The 19711-nt window shown below is 36.4% G+C and overlaps 1 non-coding gene across 1 annotated transcript; it reads right to left on the bottom strand.

Annotated features, from left to right (window-relative positions):
- Positions 1 to 13651: 13651 nt before the first annotated feature.
- LOC112746712 (small nucleolar RNA R71) lies at positions 13652 to 13759 on the bottom strand. Its single transcript, XR_003174581.1, has one exon. It is a non-coding gene; the product is annotated as a small nucleolar RNA R71 (small nucleolar RNA).
- Between the last annotated feature and the right edge of the window lie 5952 nt (positions 13760 to 19711).

Here is a 19711-nt window from a genome sequence, read left to right as displayed (position 1 = left end):
GAGGGGTTCTTTATCCCTGTTCCTGGTCATAAATAAGAAGAAAAGAAAAGAAAAGAAAAAGAAGAAAACTTTTTATGCCAATAGGCAAGAAGCTCCTCTTTAGAGTGAGATGTGAAGAAAGAAAATAAAAGAAAAGATAGAAGAAGAGAGAGAGAAGTATACTTTGAAAATAGAGGATAGAAGTAAATAATTGAGAGATAGAAGATGAGAAGGAAGAATACAGAGGAAGAAGAAGAATGATATAGATGTGAGAAAAAGAGCAGAGGTATAAATAGAAAGAGTAAATAAGAATTAAAATACTTTTGTTTTTATTTTATTTATTTAATTAATTAGTTTTCAAAAATTATGGTTAATAATTTAAAAAGATTTTTAAATTGGTTAGTGAATTTTCGAAAATAGAATAGAGAAAAGAGGGAGAAGTTTTCAAAAATTAAGAGAGATGAGAGTTAGTTAGGTGGTTTTGAGAAAGAAGAGAGAGAAGAAGAGATATTAATTAAGAAAGGATTTAAATTTAAAATAAGATAGAAAATAAGATAAGAAAAGATTTGAAATTAAAATTTAAAATTAGAAAAAGATAAGATAAGAAATTAAAATGATTTGAAATTGATTTTAAAAAGACAAGATTTTGAAATTTGATTTTGAAAAAGATATGATTTTTAAAATTTAAAATTTGAAAAAGATACGATAGGATTTTTAAATTTTGAAAAAGATAAGAAAAAGATAAGATTTTTGAAAAAAATATGATTTTTATTTTTGAAAAGATTTTATTTTTGAAAACTTGACAACTAAGATATTTTAAGATAAAATTTTGAAATTAAAATCTGAATTTTTAGTGAGATTTTCAAAAATTATGGTTAGAATTAAGTTAGAAAAGATACTTTTTTATTTTTGAATTTTATGATGAAAGAGAAAAACAAGTAAAAGACACGACTTAAAATTTTTAGATCTAATGTCCCTAATTTTCGAAAACTTTTGGAGAAAACACTAAGCGACACCAAACTTAAAAATTTTAAGATCAAAACACATAAAAGATTCAAGAACAATTTGAAAACTAACAAGAACATGAAGAACCAGACTCAAAAACCCAAAGAACACAAGAACATAAAAAGAACACCAAACTTAAAATTTTAGAAAATCACAAAGAAATTTTTGAAAATTGAAAGAAAAATAACAAAAAAACACCAAACTTAGAAACTTGACACAAGATTTAATCAAAGAAAATATTGTTGAAAAGTTTTTAAAAGAAAAATACCAACAAATCGAAAATGGCTGTAATTAATAAATATAGAGACTCAAAGAAACAAAAATTTACCAAAAACATAAACATAAAGCTCTAACCAATTGAAAAAAGAAAGTAAAGATTTTTTTTTTTGAAAAACCTTTTCCTTTAAAAAATTTTCGAAAAAAATTAGAAAATGAACAAATAAAAATAAAAGACTCAACAAGAACACAGATTAAACAAAAAAAATATTTTTGAAAAGCTTTTTGATTTTTTTTTCGAAAATTGAAGAAGAAGAGAATAAAAGATAAAAGACTCAAAGACTCAAACCAAGAACACAAACAAAGACTCAAACAAAGAAAAGAAAAATATTTTTTTTTGAAAAAGGTTTTTAATTTTTCGAAAATTAAGAAGAAGAAAATAAAAATAAAAGAATCAAATAAAATAAAAATTACTTGATCTAGGGTGCAAGACAATCCGTCAGTTTGTCCAAACTCAACAATCTCCGGCAACGGCGCCAAAAACTTGACAGCGTACGATCCTCACACTTTCGTACAACAGTACCACCAAGTGCACTGGGTCGTCCAAGTAATACCTGAGCGAGTTAGGGTCGATCCCATGGAGATTGTGGTTTGAAGCAAGCTATGGTTATCTTGCAGGTCTTAGTCAGGTAGATCAGAATGTTGTTGGTTGTGAAAGAAATACTGAATTGTAATAAAGTTAAGGAATAGAGTTGAGAGTTGGAGTTGCTTTGCCTTTTTGAATTAACTCTGGTACTACTATCTTCTTTGCTTGTGAATGATCTTCTTCTATGCCAGGCTGTATGTGATCAAAGCCATTGCCCATGGTCATTGATCTCCTCTGCTCCAGATCAAACGCCATTGCTCGTGGTCATTCAATCTGACAGAGGGTGAAGCTCTAGCAGTTCATTCTCTTGGCGATCCTACTCAAAACGCCACAGACAAGGTCGAATCTTCCGGATCAGAGAGTGATGCTTCTATGGATTCTAGCCTATACCACGGAGACCTTAATCTCCCCAGAAATTGGCTAAACTGGTGTCTCGAGTAGTCCCCAACGAACTCGTGGATTAGCCGTCTGAGAGATGTATAAACATAGCTATTGGCTCGTGCTTTCCGGCCAAGTATTCACATGAACCCAAGTAGACACGGGTGTTTGTCAAGGACGTTCGTCTTAATGTGATGAACAGAGTTAATTGGTTAGATCATCCTATTCACCATGATGAAGATTGGATTATACATCTTAGAGATAGATCAAACACGGATCGAAGAAGAAACAGTAATACTTTTATTAATTCATGGGACTCAGCAGGGCTCCTCCCCTCAACCTAGGAGGTTTAGAACCTCATACTGAAGTAAAATACAATGTAAAACGTGAATAATGCTGAATGGTAGTATGTTGTTTTAATGATTATGTAAAAAACACTTTAAATACTAAACAGATGACTAGAAAGGGTAAAACAGTCTATTTAGTGCTAAAATCCACTTCTAGGGCCTACTTGGTGAGTGTTTGGGCTGAGCTTTGATGAGATCCATGTTCTATGAGGTCTCTTGGACGTGGAACGCCAGCTAGGGGTCCTCTCTGGGCATTTGTACATTGGTCTGTGCTCTTTGGGCGCTAAACTCCTGGAAGAGGGCAGGAAGCTGGCGTTGAACGCCAGTTTTGAGTCTTCTAATCCAAAGCAAAATATGGACTATTATAAATTGCTGGAAAGCTCTGGAAGTCAGCTTTCCATAGCCGTTGTGAGCGCTCTATTTGGACGTCTGTAGCTCTAGAAAAGCTCTTCCGAGTGCAGGAAGGTCAGATCCAGACAGCATCTGCAGTGCTTTCTCTGTCTCTGAATCAGACTTATGCTCCAGCTCCTCCATTTTAGCCAGAAAATATCTTTAATTGTACAAAAACACAAAAAATCATACTAGAATCTGAAAATGTAATTTTAACACTAAAACATATAAAAACTTAATAAAAACTAATTAAAATACTAAAAACTATATGAAAGTGATGCCAAAAAGCGTATAAAATATCCGCTCATCAATAATAATTATTAATCTAGAAATTTAAATATCTTCGATACCTTGACTTTTCTCTCATATTTTCTCCACACATGTTTACTGCTTGCTTTAATTAATTCATTGTTTTATGCTATTTGCTATTGAAAACTATCATTTTTACTCATCTGACTAGAATAATCAATTGAACATTGCTTGCTTAATCTGTTAATCCTCGTGAGAACGATAACCCACTCCCATGGTATTACTTGATACGATCCGGTGTAGTTGCCGGTAATTTGTGGCTTGGAAATTTCGCATCAAGAGTGTAGTGCAATTATTCAAAGAAATTTGCTAAGAAAGAAAAAAGATCTTGGAAGTTTCCAATTCCCCTGCACCATTGGAAACACCACCTTTGAAAGAGAATTGTGTGATTTAGGAGAAAATATCAATTTGATGCCTCTCTCTGTGATGAAGATGCTACAAATCTAAGAGGTGAAACCCACAAGAACAGCTCTCTAATTGGATGATAAATCAATGAGGCAAGCACATAGGGTGGTTGAGAATGTTTTGGTTAAAGTGGAAAAGTTTTTTCTCCCAGTAGATTTTGTTGTTCGTGACATGGAAGAAAATGAAAGTTCTTCCATCATCCTAGGAAGACCTTTTCTAGCCTCTAGAAGATCTCTCATTGATGTGGAAAAGAGTGAATTAATATTGAGAGTGCATGATGAGCATTTGGTTTTTCATGTTTTCAAGACCATGTATCATTCAAGTGATCAAGAGGATTGCAAGAAAGTTAACTCCGGGGATCCAAACTTGAATGAAGCCATGATAGGGGCCAAACGTCGGTTCAAAATTTCTCAAAAAGAATTGCATTGCAAGTATAGTTTTAAACCAAAAAATGACCTGAATCAAAGTTTAATTTGTTTGTCACGAATGTAAACCAATAAGAACCGAGAGTATTAGATCTCGGGTCGTCTCTTAAAAGGAATTGCAGCGAGGTGTGCGTATTATCGGTTATGAGAATAAGGGGTTAGGTTTTAAAAATAATTAACAAGAAATTAAATGACAAGAAAGTAAAGCTAACAAGTAAAGGAAAATGACTGCTAGAAAAACACTCTTGACAAGGATTGAGAGCAAAGGCTTCCTAACCAAGTCGTTGACCACAAACATGGTGATTACCTAAAGTTAATCCTACTTAGTCATCTCCAACATCGGGAGAAAGTCAAATAGGCATACTCAGTCTTAATCCATAGGTCTTACTCGTCAATAGAAACAAAAACAACTAACAACCCTAAATCACCAATCAATATTGGACATCAACGACTCTAACCACAACATGATAATTAAAAGAGCAAATCCAATTAGTCAAATCAATATCAATCCATAGGTTTTACTCGTTAACGGAAACAAAATTAATTAAAATCTCTAAATTATTAATCAATTCGGACATTAGTGACTCAAGGTCACCTCAATTACTCAATTCCAAGCCAATAGTGCAAAATCTACCCTAAAACTAGGATAAGCATTTTCATAAACACTTGGAAGACATAAAAGTAAAAAATGGTAAAATTGGAAGAATAATAAAATCTACATCTACCAAATGTAATAAATTAATAACAACTCAACTAAGCATCAAGAAAACAAAAAACATCAAATTGTATTAAAGGAAATCTAAAATTCAACAAGAGTTCATAAAAATGAGAGTAACAAAGTAAAGGAAATAGCAAGTAAAACTACAAGAATTAAGATGTTAGAATAATAAAAAGTAAAGAAAACTAAATCAAAATAAGAATTAAAACCTAAACTAAGGGGAAGACTAAACCTAAAACCCTAATTTTTAGAGAGAAGAGAGAGCTTCTCTCTCTAGAATTCTAACCTAAAACATGCTAAATACTATCCTAATGGCTCCTTTTTTATCTTCCTTGAGAATTACATCAAATACTCCAAAAATGAGTTGGATTGAACCCAAGAAAGTCTTGAAATCGTGACCCATGTGTTTAGTGAAGTAAATCATGTGCTGGCAGTCATGCATATGCATAAGGCAAGCGTACGCATGACCATGAGTAACTCCAATCTTCATTTCTTCATGAATTCTCCCCTTTTTACATACTTTTTCTTCACTTCTTCTAGTCATCCTTGTATTCTAAGCTTGAAATTACTCAACAAATACAACAAGACATCGAATGGAATTAAAGTGAATTAAATTTAGTAATTTTCAAGCATAAAAAGCATGTTTTAATCATTAAGCACAATTAGGAGAAATTTACAAAACTATGCTATTTTAATTAATAAATGCAAGATAAGTTGATAAAATCCAATTAATTCAACCCAAAATTTACCATAAAATAGTAGTTTATTAAGCCCTTAAGAAAGAACCTCCAGAAACTCCACATCCATACTTGGAAGGAAAAGAAGAAATAGAAGTAGTGGAGCCAGTTGAAGGCACCAAAGGAGTTTACAAGACTTTGCAACCTAAGCCACCTTTTATGGAAATCAATAAAGTTTCTCCTGATATCAAACCTAAGTTTGGTGTTAGGTATGTGATGAGCGGATAATTTATACGCTTTTTGGCATTGTTTTTAGTATGTTTTTTAGTATATTTTAGTTAGTTTTTATTATGTTTTATTAGTTTTTATTCAAAAATCATATTTCTGGACTTTTCTATGATTTCGTGTATTTTTCTATGATTTCAGGTATTTTCTGGCTGAAATTGAGGGACCTGAGCAAAAATCTGATTCAGAGGCTGAAAAAGGACTACAGATGTTGTTGGATTCTGACCTCCCTGCACTCGAAGTAAATTTTTTGGAGCTACAGAAGCTCAATTGACGCGCTCTTAATTGCGTTGGAAAGTAGACATCCTGGGCTTTCCAGCAATATATAATAGTTTATACTTTGTCCGATATTTGATGGCTCAAACCGGCATTTCATGTCAGCATAGAAATTCTGGCGTCAAAACGCCAGAACTGGCATGAAAGCTGGAGTTAAACGCCCAAACTGGCACAAAAGCTGGCGTTTAACTCCAAGAAAGGTCTCTACACGTGAAAGCTTCAATGCTCAGCCCAAGCACACACCAAGTGGGCCCCAGAAGTGGATTTTTACACTAACTATTCTAGCTTACTCATTTTCTGTAACCCTAGGTCACTAGTTTATTATAAAAACTACTTTTAGTGATTCATCTTGTACCTCATGACACTTTACACGTTTCATATTGTATTTTTGATGGCATGAGTCTCTAAACCCCATGGTTGGGGGTGAGGAGCTCTGCTGTGTCTCGATGAATTAATGCAATTACTACTGTTTTCCATTTTATCATGCTTGTTTCTATTCTAAGATATTCACTCGCACTTCAACCTGATGAATGTGATGATCCGTGACACTCATCATGATTCTCACCTATGAACGCGTGCCTGACAACCACCTCCATTCTATCTGCAATAGCTTGAGTGCATATCTCTTGGGTTTCTAATCTAAGATTAGAACCTTCGTGGTATAGGCTAGAATTATTGGCGGCCATTTGGTGCACGAAATTGTGATCATCAACAATGACGCCAAAGGACTTGGAGCTCTCAAATGTAAATCACACTTTGTCACAATTCCGCACAACTAACCATCAAGTGCACTGGGTCGTCCAAGTAATAAACCTTACGTGAGTAAGGGTCGATCCCACCGAGACTGTCGGCTTGAAGCAAGCTATGATCACCTTGTAAATCTCAGTCAGGCGAATTCAGATGGTGATGGAGAATTGATAATTAAAAGATAAATAAAACATAAAATAAAGATAGAGATACTTATGTAATTCTTTGGTTGGAATTTCAGATAAGCGTATGAAGATGCTTTGTTCCTCCTAAACCTCTACTTTCCTATTGCCTTCTTCCAATCATTCATACTCCTTTTCATGGCAAGCTTTATGTTCGGCATCACCATTGTCAATGGCTACTTCCCGTCCTCTCAGTGAAAATGTTCTACGCACACTGTCACCGCACGACTAATCATCTGTCGGTTCTCGATCATGTTGGAATAGGATCCATTGATCCTTTTGCGTCTGTCACACGCCCAACAATCGCGAGTTTGAAGCTCGTCACAGTCATCCCTTCCCAAATCCTACTCGGAATACCACAAACAAGGTTTAGACTTTCCAAATCTCAAGAATGACCGCCAATAATTCTAGCCTATACCACGAAGGTTCCAATTTTAGATTAGAAACCCAAGAGATACACATTCAAGCTTGTTTGCATGTAGAATGGAAGTGGTTGTCAGTCACGCGTTCATAGGTTAGAATGGTGATGAGTGTAACATAATCATCACATTCATCATGTTCTTGGGTGCGAATGAATATCTTGGAGAAGAAATAGACTTGAGTTGAATAGAAAAACAATAGTACTTTGTATTAATTCATGAAGAACAGTAGAGCTCCAAACCTTAATCTATGGTGTGTAAAAACTCCACCGTTGAAAATACATAAGAACAAGGTTCAGGCATGGCCATGAGGCTAGCCTCCCAAAATGTGATCAAGTGTATGAAAAGTATGAAAATACAATAGCAAAAGGTCCTATTTATAGAGAACTAGTAGCCTAGGGTTACAGAAATAAGTAATTAATGCAGAAATCTTATTCCGGGCCCACTTGGTGTGTGCTTGGGCTGAGCATTGAAGCTTCCATGTGTAGAGACTTTTCTTGGAGTTAAACGCCAGCTTTTGTGCCAGTTTGGGCGTTTAACTCCAGCTTTTGTGCCAGTTCCGGCGTTAAACGCTAGAATTCTTGAGCTGACTTGAAACGCCTGTTTGGGCCATCAAATATCGGGCAAAGTATAGACTATTATATATTGCTGGAAAGCCGAGGATTTCTACTTTCCAACACAATTGAGATCGTGCCAATTGGGCTTCTGTAGCTCCGGAAAATCCACTTCAAGTGCAAGGAGGTCAGAATCCAACAGCATCTGCAGTCCTTTTTCAGCCTCTGAATCAGATTTTTGCTCAGGTCCCTCAATTTCAGCCAGAAAATACCTGAAATCATAGAAAAACACACAAACGAACTCATAGTAAAGTCCAGAAAAGTGATTTTTAAATAAAAACTAATAAAAACATAATAAAAACTAACTAAAATATACTAAAAACATACTAAAAACAATGCCAAAAAGCGTATAAATTATCCGCTCATCACAACACCAAACTTAAATTGTTGCTTGTCCCCAAGCAACTGAAAATCAAATAGGATAAAAAGAAGAAAATATACAATGAATTCCAAAAACATCTATGAAGATCAGTATTAATTAGATGAGCGGGGCTTTTAGCTTTTTACCTCTGAACAGTTTTGGCATCTCACTTTATCCTTTGAAGTTCAGAATGATTGGCTTCTATAGGAACTCAGAATCTAGATAGTGTTATTGATTCTCCTAGTTAAGTATGTTGATTCTTGAACACAGCTACTTTATGAGTCTTGACCATGACCCTAAGCATTTTGTTTTCCAGTATTACCACCGGATACATAAATGCCACAGACACATAACTGGGTGAACCTTTTCAGATTGTGACTCAGCTTTGCTAGAGTCCCCAATTAGAGGTGTCCAGAGCTCTTAAGCACACTCTTTTTGCTTTTGGACCACGACTTTAACCGCTCAGTCTCAGGTTTTCACTTGACACCTTCACGCCACAAACACATGGTTAGGGACAGCTTGGTTTAGCCGCTTAGGCCAGGATTTTATTCCTGTGGGCCCTCCTATCCACTGATGCTCAAAGCCTTGGATCCTTTTTATCACCCTTGCCTTTTGGTTTAAAGGGGTATTGGCTTTTTCTGCTTGCTTTTCTTTTTCTTTCTTTTTTCTTTTCTCTTTTTTTTTTCGCATATATCCTTTTTTCCTGCAAGCTTTTCACTGCTTTTTCTTGCTTCAAGAATTAATTTTATGATTTTTCAGATCATAAGATAACATTTCTCCTTTTCCCTCATTCTTTCAAGAGCCAACAATTTTAACATTCATAAACACTCAAATTCAAAAATATGCATTGTTCAAGCATTCATTCAGAAAAACAATAGTACTGCCACCACATCAAAATAATTAAACTGTTTTAAAATTTGAAATTCATGCCCTTCTTTTTCTTTTTCAATTAAAAACATTTTTCATTTAAGAAAGGTGATGGATTCATTTTCATAGCTTTAAGGCATAGACACTTAGACACTAATGATCATGTAATAAAGACATAAACATAAATAAACATAAAGCACAATTTTCGAAAAACAGAAAATAAAGAACAAGGAAATTAAAGAACGGGTCCACCTTAGTGATGGTGGCTTGTTCTTCCTCTTGAAGATCTTATGGAGTGCTTGAGCTCCTCAATATCTCTTCCTTGCCTTTGTTGCTCCTCTCTCATGGTCCTTTGGTCTTCTCTAATTTCATGAAGGAGGATGGAATGCTCTTGGTGCTCCACCCTTAGTTGTCCCATGTTGGAGCTTAATTCTCCTAGAGAGGTGTTGATTTTCTCCCAATAGTTTTGTGGAGGAAAATGCATCCCTTGAGGCATTTCAAGGATTTCATGATGAGGAGTTTCCTCATGCTCTTGTCCATGAGTGTGATCTCTTGTTTGCTCCATCCTTTTCTTAGTGATGGGCTTGTCCTCATCAATGAGGATGTCTTCCTCTATGTCAATTCCAACTGAATTGCAGAGGTGACAAATGAGGTGAGGAAAAGCTAACCTTACCACAGTAGAGGACTTGTCCGCCACCTTGTAGAGTTCTTGGGATATAACCTCATGAACTTCTACTTCCTCTCTAATCATGATGCTATGAATCATGATAGCTGATGAGCGGATAATTTATACACTTTTTGGCATTCTTTTACAGAGTTTTCAGTATGATTTTGTTAGTTTTTAATATATTTTTATTAGTTTTTAATTAAAATTTATGGACTTTACTATGAGTTTATGTGTTTTTCTATGATTTGAGGTATTTTCTGGCTGAAATTGAGGGACTTGAGCAAAAATCAAATTCAGAGGTTGAAGAAGGACTGCAGATGCTGTTGGATTCTGACCTCCCTGCACTCAAAGTGGATTTTCTGGAGCTACAGAACTCCAAATGATGCGCTCTTAATTGCGTTGGAAAGTAGACATCCAGGGTTTTCCAAAAATATATAATAGTCCATACTTTGATTAAGGATAAATGACGTAAACTGGCGTTGAACGCCAGTACCATGCTGCATTCTGGAGTCAAACGCCAGAAACAGGTTACAAACTGGCGTTAACTCCAAGAAAGACCTCTACACGTGTAAAGCTCAATGCTCAGCCCAAGCACACACCAAGTGGGCCCCAGAAGTAGATTTCTGCATCATTTACTCATTTCTGTAAACCCTAGTTATTAGTTTAGTATAAATAGAACTTTTTACTATTGTATTGAGATCTTTGATCAGTTTTATGCTATCTTAGACTTTCATGGGGGCTGGCCTCTCGGCCATGCCTGAACCTTGTTCTTATGTATTTTCTACGGTAGAGTTTCTACACTCCATAGATTAAGGTGTGTAGCTCTGCTGTTCCTCATGAATTAATACAAAGTACTACTATTTTTCATTTCAATTCAAGCTTATTCCACTTCTAAGATATTCATTCGCACCCAAGAACATGATGAATGTGATGATTATGTGACGCTCATCATCATTCTCACTTACGAACGCGTGCCTGACAAACACTTCCGTTCTACATGCAAACAAGGTAGAATGAGTATCTTTTAGATATCTAATACAGAGGACCGAGTCCGAGATATTAGAATCTTCGTGGTATAAGTTAGAACCCATGGATGGCCATTCTTGAGACCCAGAAAGTCTAAACCTTGTCTGTGGTATTTCGAGTAGGATCTAGGAAGGGATGGCTGTGACGAGCTTCAAACTCGCGAGTGCTGGGCGTAGTGACAGACACAAAAGGGTAGTAAATCCTACTCCAGTATGATCGAGAACCGACAGATGATTAGCCATGCAGTGACAGCGCATTGGACCATTTTCACAGAGAGGATGGGATGTAGCCATTGACAACGGTGATGCCCTACATAAAGCTTGCCATGGAAAGGAGTAGAAATGATTGGATGAAGACAGCAGGAAAGCAGAGGTTCAGAGGAACGAAAGCATCTCTATACGCTTATCTGAAATTCTCACCAATGAATTACATAAGTATCTCTATCCTAGTTTATGTTTTATTTATCTTTCAATTATTATAACTTTATAACCTTTTAAATCTGCCTGACTAAGATTTACAAGGTGACCATAGCTTGCTTCAAGCCGACAATCTCCATGGGATCGACCCTTACTCACGTAAGGTTTATTACTTAAGATTATGAACGTGCGTACAAAGTTTTCAGCGCCGTTACCAAGGAATGGAACCGTTACGATTTCTGCGCACCAAGTTTTTGGCGCCGTTGCCAGGGATTGTTCGAGTTTGGAAAACTGACGGTTCATCTTGTTGCTCAGATTAGGTAATTTTATTTTAATTTTAATCTTTTTGTTTTTATTATTATTATTTTCGAAAAAATAAAAAAATTTCTTCTTTTTCGTTTTTCCAATATAATTTTCGAAAAAAAATCCAAAAAAAATTATAAAATTATAAAATCAAAAATATTTTTGTGTTTCTTGTTTGAGTCTTGTGTCAAGTTGTAAGTTTGGTGTCAATTGCATCTTTTAAATTTTCTAAAATTTTTTCGAAAATTCATGCATTGCATTTTTCATGATCTTCAAGTTGTTCTTGGACAGTCTTCTTGTTTGATCTTCATATTTTCTTGTTTTGTGTCTTTTCTTGTTTTTCATATGCATTCTTGAAACATTAATGTCTAAAGAATAAAAATTTTTAAGTTTGGTGTCTTGCATGTTTTCTTTTCTTGAAAATTTTTCAAAAATAACTTCTTGGTGTTCATCTTGACATTCAAAGTGTTCTTCGTGTTCATCATGACATTCATAGTGTTCTTGCATGCATCACATGTTTTGATCCAAAATTTTCATGCATTGAGTCTTTTTTATGTTTTTCTCTTTCTTTATTAAAATTCAAAAATCAAAAAAATATCTTTCCCTTTTTCACTCATAAATTTTCGAAAATTTGAGTTGACTTTTTCAAAACTTTTTAAAATCAAATTGTTTCTTATGAGTCAAATCAAATTTTCAATTTAAAAATTCTATCTTTTTCAAAAACTTTTTCAAAAATCAAATCTTTTTCAAAATTTCTTTCTAATATTTTCGAAAATTTTTCAAATTGATTTTCGAAAATCCTTTTCTTATCTTATTTCATAATTTTCAAAATCTTTTTCTTATGTTTATTTCATATTTTCGAAAATATTACTAACAATTAATGTGATTGATTCAAAAATATTAAGTTTGTTACTTGCCTAGTAAGAAAGTTTCAATCTTTAAATTTTAAAATCATATCTTTTAGTTTCTTGTTAGTCAAGTAATCAACTTTAATTTTCAAAATCAAATCTTTTTAAATTTCTTTTTCAAATCTTTTTCAAATTAAGTTTCAATCACATCTTTTTCAAAATTTAATTTCAAAATCTTTTCTAACTTTTTATCTTTTCAAATTTGATTTTCAAATCTTTTTCAATTAACCACTTTACTTTTTGTTTCAATCATATCTTTTTCAAAACTACCTAACTAATTCTCTCTCTCTAATTTTTCGAAAATCCCTTCCCCCTTTTTCAAATTTCTTTTTTTTAATTAACTAATTGTTTTAACTTTTAATTTAATTTGATTTCAATTTTAATTTTCAAAATTTAACTTTAAATTTTATTTTTAATTTAATTAATTTTTGAAATTCCCTCTCTCTCATCTCCTTCTAATTATTTATTTATTTACTAACACTTCTCTTCATCTCAAAATTCGAACCCTCTCTTCCTCTTGGTGTTCGAATTTCTCTTCTTCTATTCTTCTATTCTTATACTCACATAAAAGAATCTCTATACTGTGACATAGAGGATTCCATATTTTTTTTGTGTTCTCTTCTTTTTCATATGAGCAGGAACAAGGATAAGAACATTCTTGTTGAGCAGAAATTTTCGAAAAAGAAGGAGACATGGCCGAAAATAATAACAATGCAAGGAAGATGCTTGGTGACTTCACTGCACCAAATTCCAATTTACATGGAAGAAGCATCTCAATCCCTGCCATTGGAGCAAACAATTTTGAGCTTAAGCCTCAATTAGTTTCTCTGATGCAACAGAATTGCAAGTTTCATGGACTTCCATCAGAAGATCCTTTTCAGTTCTTAACTGAATTCTTGCAGATATGTGATACTATTAAGACCAATGGGGTTGATCCCGAGGTCTACAGGCTTATGCTTTTCCCATTTGCTGTAAGAGACAGAGCTAGAGTATGGTTGGACTCTCAACCTAATGATAGCCTGAACTCTTGGGATAAGCTGGTCACGGCTTTCTTAGCCAAGTTCTTTCCTCCTCAAAAGCTTAGCAAGCTTAGAGTGGATGTTCAAACCTTCAGACAAAAAGAAGGTGAATCCCTCTATGAAGCTTGGGAGAGATACAAGGAACTGACCAAAAGGTGTCCTTCTGACATGCTTTCAGAATGGACCATCCTGGATATCTTCTATGATGGTCTGTCTGAACTATCTAAGATGTCATTGGACCATTCTGCAGGTGGATCCATTCACCTAAAGAAAACGCCTGCAGAAGCTCAAGAACTCATTGACATGGTTGCAAATAACCAGTTCATGTACACTTCTGAGAGGAATCCTGTAAGTATTGGGACGCCTCAAAGGAAGGGAGTTCTTGAAATTGATACTCTGAATGCCATATTGGCTCAGAATAAAATATTGACTCAGTAAGTCAATATGATCTCTCAAAGTCTGAATGGATTGAAGGAAACATCCAACAGTACTAAAGAGGCATCTTCTGAAGAAGAAGCTTATGATCCTGAGAACCCTGCAATAGCAGAGGTAAATTACATGGGTGAACCCTATGGAAACACCTATAATCTCTCATGGAGAAATCATCCAAATTTCTCATGGAAGGATCAACAAAAGCCTTAACAAGGCTTTAACAATGGTGGAAGAAACAGGTTTAGCAATAGCAAGCCTTTTCCATCATCCACTCAGCAACAGACAGTGAAATCTGAGCACAATCCATCTAACTTAGCAAATATAGTCTCTGAGCTATCTAAGGCCACTTTAAGTTTCATGAATGAAATAAGGTCCTCCATTAGAAATCTGGAGGCACAAGTGGGCCAGCTAAGTAAAAGGGTCACTGAAACCCCTCCTAGTACTCTCCCAAGCAATACAGAAGAAAATCCAAAGAGAGAGTGCAAAGCCATTGATTTAACCATCATGGCCAAACCTACAAGGGAGGGAGAGGAGGTGAATCCCAGTGAGGAAGACCTCCTGGGACGTCCAGTGATCAATAAGGAGTTTCCCTTTGAGGAACCAAAGGAATCTGAGGCTCAATTAGTGACCATAGAGATTCCATTGAACCTCCTTATGCCATTCATGAGCTCTGATGAGTATTCTTCTTCTGAAAAGAATGAAGATGTCACTGAAGAGCAAGTTGCCAAGTACCTTGGTGCAATCATGAAGCTGAATGCCAAATTATTTGGTAATGAGACTTGGGAAGATGAACCTCCCTTGCTCATCAATGAACTAAGTGATCTGGATCAACTGAGATTGCCTCAGAAGAAACAGGATCCTGGAAAGTTCTTAATACATTGTATCATCGGCACCATGACCTTTGAGAAGGCTCTATGTGACCTTGGATCAGGGATAAACCTCATGCCACTCTCTGTAATGGAGAAACTGAGAATCTTTGAGGTACAGGCTGCCAAATTCTCATTAGAGATGGCAGACAAATCCATGAAACAGGCTTATGGACTAGTAGAGGACGTGCTAGTAAGGGTTGAAGGCCATTACATCCCTGCTGATTTCATAATCCTAGACACTGGGAAGGATGAGGATGAATCCATCATCCTTGGAAGACCCTTCCTAGCCACAGCAAGAGCTGTGATTGATGTGGACAGAGGAGAATTGATCCTTCAACTGAATGAGGACAACCTTGTGTTTAAAACTCAAGGATCTCCTTCTGTAACCATGGAGAGGAAGCATGAAAAGCTTCTCTCACTGCAGAGTCAACCAAAGCCCCCACAGTCAAACTCTAAGTTTGGTGTTGGGAGGCCACAACCAAAACTCTAAGTTTGGTGTTGAACCCCTACATTCAAACTCTAAGTTTGGTGTTGGAAGGTTCCAACCTTGCTCTGATTATCTGTGAGGCTCCATGAGAGCGCACTGTCAAGCTATTAACATTAAAGAAGCGCTTGTTGGGAGGCAACCCAATGTTATTTAATCAATTTTATTTTATTTTCTCTTTATTATTATTTCGTGTTTTATTAGGTTGATGATCATGTGGAGTCACTAAAACTACTGAAAAATAAAAAAAAATAGAATGAAAAATAGCATTGAAAACAGCACACCCTGGAGGAAGAGCTTACTGGCGTTTAAATACCAGTAAGGAGCATCTGGCTGGCGTTTAACGCCAGAACAGAGCATGAAACTGGCGTTAAACGCCAGAAATAAGCAGCAGTCTGGCGTTTAAACGCCAGGATTGCACCCAGAGGAAAGCTGGCATTAAACGCCAGAAACAAGCTCCATTTGGGCGTTTAACGCCAGAAACAACCATGGAGCTGGTGTTTAACGCCAGAAACAAGCATGGAAGTGGTGTTAAACGCCAGAATTGTATAATAAGGGCGTTTTACACGCCTAATTGAGGCAGGGATGTTAAGTCCTTGGCCCCACTTGATCTGTGGGCCCCACAGGATCTCCTCAGGATCTGTGGACCCCATAGGATCCTCACCAATCACTTCAATCACTCTTTCCCAACACCCCCTCACCACTCACATCCATCTTCTCTTTCCCATAAACCCAACCTACCTTCAAATTCAAAATAATTTCCCTCCCAAACCCAACCCTAAATGGCCGAACCCTAAACCCCTCCCCACCTCTATATAAACCCCTCATTCCTTCTTCCATTTCCCACAACACAACCCTCTCTTCTTCCACTTGGCCAAAACCTACTCTCTCTCCCTCTCCTCCATTTTCTTCTTCTTCTACTCACTTCTTTCTTCTTTTACTCGGGAACGAGCAAACATTTTAAGTTTGGTGTGGTAAAAGCATTGCTTTTTGTTTTTCCATAACTATTTATGGCACCTAAGGCCAGAGAAACCTCTAGAAAGAGAAAAGGGAAGGCAATTGCCTCCACCTCTGAGTCATGGGAGATGGAGAGATTCATCTCAAAGGTCCATCAAGACCACTTCTATGAAGTTGTGGCCAAGAAGAAAGTGATCCCTGAGGTTCCTTTCAAGCTCAAGAAGAATGAGTATCCGGAGATCCGACTTGAGATCCAAAGAAGAGGTTGGGAAGTTCTCACCAACCCCATTCAACAAGTCGGGATCCTAATGATTCAAGGGTTCTATGCAAACGCATGGATCACTAGGAAATATGATCAAAGTGTGAACCCAAATCCAAAGCATTGGTTTACCATGGTTCGGGGGAAATACTTAGATTTCAGTCCGGAAAATGTAAGGCTGGCGTTCAACTTGCCAATGATGGAAGAGAACACACGCCCCTACACAAGAAGGGTCAACTTTGATGAAAGGTTGGACCAAGTCCTCATAGAGATATGTGAGGAAGGAGCTCAATAGAAAATTGACTCAAGAGGCAAGCCTGTTCAACTAAGAAGGCATGACCTCAAACCAGTGGCTAGGGGATGGCTAGAGTTCATTCAACGCTCAATCATTCCTACTAGTAACCGGTCTGAAGTTACTATAGACCGGGCCATCATGATCTATAGTATCATGATTGGAGAGGAGATGGAAGTTCATGAGATTATACCTCAAGAACTTTACAAGGTGGCTGACAAGTCCTCCACTTGGGCAAGGTTAGCCTTTCCTCGCCTCATATGCCACCTCTGCAATTCAGCTGGAATTGACATAGAGGGAGACATCCTCATTGAAGAGGATAAGCCCATCACTAGGAAAAGGATGGAGCAAACAAGAGATCATGGACCTCAACATGAGCATGAGGAAATTCCTCACCATGAAATCCCTGAGATGCCTCAGGGGATGCACTTTCCTCCACAGAATTATTGGGAACAAATCAACACTTCCCTAGGAGAATTAAGTTCTAACATGGGACAACTAAGGGTGGAGCACCAAGAGCACTCCATCATCCTCCATGAAATTAGAGAAGATCAAAGAGCTATGAGGGAGGAGCAAGAAAGACAAGGAATAGACATAAAGGAGCTCAAGAGCACCATTAGTTCTTCAAGAAGAAGAAGACGCCACCCTCACTAAGGTGGACTCATTCCTTAATCTCCTTGTTTATTTATTTTCCTGTTTCTCGATTTTTGAGCTTTATGTTTTATTTATGTTTGTATCTTTACTATATGATCATTAGTGTCTAAGTGTCTATGCCTTAAAGTTATGAATATGAATCCATCACCTATGTTAAATATGAAAACTGCTTTAATTACAAAAGAACAAGAAGTACATGGTTTTGAATTCATCCTTGAAACTAGTTTAATTTTTTTGATGTGGTGGCAACACTTTTTGTTTTTTGAATGCATGCTTGAACAGTGCATATGTCTTTCGAAGTTGATGTTTATGAATGTTAAATATGTTGGCTCTTGAAGAATAAGGAAAAAGGAGAAATGTTATTTGATAATCTGAAAAATCATAAAAATGATTCTTGAAGCAAGAAAAAGCAGTAAATACAAAAGCTTGCAGAAAAAAAATGGCGAAAAAAAAAATACAGCAAGCAGAAAAAGCCAAAAGCTCTTTAAACCAAAAGGCAAGAGCAAAAAGCCAATAGCCTTTAAAACCAAAAGGCAAGGGTAATAAAAAGGATCCAAGGCTTTGAGCATCAGTGGATAGGAGGGCCTAAAGGAATAAAATCATGGCCTAAGCGGCTAAACCAAGTTGTCCCTAACCATGTGCTTGTAGCGTGAAGGTGTCAAGTGAAAACTTGAGACTGATCGGTTAAAGTCAAGGTCCAAAGCAAAAGAAGAGTGTGCTTAAGAACCCTGGACACCTCTAATTGGGGACTTTAGCAAAGCTGAGTCACAATCTAAAAAGGTTCACCCAGTTATGTGTCTGTGGCATTTATGTATCCGGTGGTATTACTGGAAAACAAAGTGCTTAGGGCAACGGCCAAGACTCATAAAGTAGCTGTGTTCAAGAATCAACATACTGAACTTGGAGAATCAATAACACTATCAGAATTCTAAGTTCCTATAGATGCCAATCATTCTGAACCTCAATGGATAAAGTGAGATGCCAAAACTATTCAAGAGGCAAAAAGCTACAAGTCCCGCTCATCTGATTGGAGCTAAGTTTCATTGATATTTTGGAATTTATAGTATATTCTCTTCTTTTTATCCTATTTGATTTTCAGTTGCTTGGGGACAAGCAACAATTTCAGTTTGGTATTGTGATGAGCGGATAATTTATATGCTTTTTGGCATTGTTTTTACAGAGTTTTCAGTATGATTTAGTAAGTTTTTAATATATTTTTATTAGTTTTTAATTAAAATTCACATTTCTGGACTTTACTATGAGTTTGTGTGTTTTTCTGTGATTTCAGGTATTTTCTGGCTGAAATTGAGGGACTTGAGCAAAAATCAGATTCAGAGGTTGAAGAAGGACTGCAGATACTGTTGAATTCTGACCTCCCTGCACTCAAAGTGGATTTTCTGGAGCTACAGAACTTCAAATGGCGCTCTCTCAGTTGCGTTGGAAAGTAGACATCCAGGGCTTTCCAGAAATAGATAATAGTCCATACTTTGATTAAGGATAGATGATGTAAACTGGCGTTGAACACCAGTACCATGCTGCATTTTGGAGTCAAACGCCAGAAACAGGTTGCAAAGTGGAGTTAAACGCCAGAAACAGGTTACAAACTGGCGTTCAACTCCAAGAAAGACCTCTACACGTGTAAAGCTCAATGCTCAGCCCAAGCACACACCAAGTGGGCCCCGGAAGTGGATTTCTGCATCATTTACTCATTTCTGTAAACCCTAGTAATTAGTTTAGTATAAATAGAACTTTTTACTATTGTATTGAGATCTTTGATCAGTTTTATGCTATCTTAGACTTTCATGGGGGCTGGCCTCTCGGCCATGCCTGAACCTTGTTCTTATGTATTTTCTACGGTAGAGTTTCTACACTCCATAGATTAAGGTGTGGAGCTCTGCTATTCCTCATGAATTAATACAAAGTACTACTGTTTTTCTATTCAATTCAAGCTTATTCCGCTTCTAAGATATTCATTCGCACCCAAGAACATGATGAATGTGATGATTATGTGACGCTCATCATCATTCTCGCTTACGAACGCGTGCCTGACAAACACTTCCATTCTACATGCAAACAAGCTAGAATGAGTATCTCTTAGATATCTAATACAGAGGACCGAGTCCGAGATATTAGAATCTTCGTGGTATAAGTTAGAACCCATGGATGGCCATTCTTGAGA

This window comes from Arachis hypogaea, chromosome 14, assembly GCF_003086295.3.
Source record: "Arachis hypogaea cultivar Tifrunner chromosome 14, arahy.Tifrunner.gnm2.J5K5, whole genome shotgun sequence".
NCBI classification, from domain to species: Eukaryota; Viridiplantae; Streptophyta; class Magnoliopsida; order Fabales; family Fabaceae; genus Arachis; species Arachis hypogaea.
This window is presented reverse-complemented; position numbering and strand designations above follow the sequence as displayed.